The following is a 1,199-nucleotide window of genomic DNA, read 5'->3' as shown; positions in this document are numbered from 1 at the left end:
TTCTATATTCAACGTTTTTTAGGAAATGTCAAACTGTTTTCCATAGTGGTTTTATAATCCCATCGGGTTTCAATCTCTCTACATCTTCTCCAACATTCATTGTTTGCAGGCCCGTTCAAGTTTGCCATTGCTACTGGGTAAAATCATGGGAGCAGGATAGGCAATCTCCTCCTCCTGAGATTAACTGTCTCTGAAATCCCACTGGAGAGTCGGCTATGGGTTAATTCCCACTCTACCGTATACAGCAAACAACAGGGTAAGATATTATGTTATTGTTATTTTGATTTGCACCTTTCTGACTGCTGGTGATTTTGAACATTTCTTCATGTGTCTGTTTTCCATATGACTATTCTCCTTCATGCCTGACACCCATTTTTAATTTAGTTACCAGACTTTTTCTTGTGGAGGCCTTGTGTATTCTATAAATTTTTGTTATGAGTCCTTTGTCTTAAATACCAATGTTAAATATAGTTTCCCAATCTGTGGATTTCCTTTTCACCCTAATGGAAAAGTCTTTTGATTTGTTTTTAGAAGGTCTCAGAGCCAAGGCATGAATGGAGATGCTATGGAAGCACCTATGCTGGTCACAACATTATTAACAATAGCAAGAAAATGGAAATAACCCAAGTGCTCATCAATAAAGGATTGAAAAATTACTGTACCTTCACACAACGGACTAAGCCACTACAGCACTAAGGAAAAATGAACTCATAAAATACTGCACAATATGAGAGAGTCTGAAGGACACTATGTTAAGTGAAATAACTCAGTTACAGAAGGCCAAAGACTGCATAAGACATTTACTGTGAAAATGGGAGGGTATCTGGAAAACCAGGAGAATCGAGAGAACAGAATGTAAAATAAATTAACAATAAAGTGTCAGTACTAGGAAGGGTCGACGTGGCAAGAATTGATTGAAGGAAAATACGGCTGTTGTGATTAATAAATAGAAACAGGATAAATATAACTGTCCAGATGGAGAATGGGAGAAGGGACGGTGGAATAAGTGGTTCAAAATCCACAAGGGCACCAGAGGGATGGATGCTGAGGAGGCACAAAGTAATGGGGATTTGATTAGAAAAGTAATAAAAGGCATTGACTGTTGTAGAATGGGACTGTCCTTGGGGTTGGGGAGAGACTGAGTAAGATGGGTTCAATAATGTATGCTGTTCTGAAACAGAGAAGGGAGAAAACTGTTT

Source organism: Elephantulus edwardii, unplaced genomic scaffold, assembly GCF_000299155.1.
Source record: "Elephantulus edwardii isolate Elephantulus edwardi_28Jun2011 unplaced genomic scaffold, EleEdw1.0 scaffold00029, whole genome shotgun sequence".
NCBI lineage: Eukaryota > Metazoa > Chordata > Mammalia > Macroscelidea > Macroscelididae > Elephantulus > Elephantulus edwardii.
The sequence above is the reverse complement of the archived record's forward strand: the minus strand, read 5'-3'. Positions refer to the sequence as shown.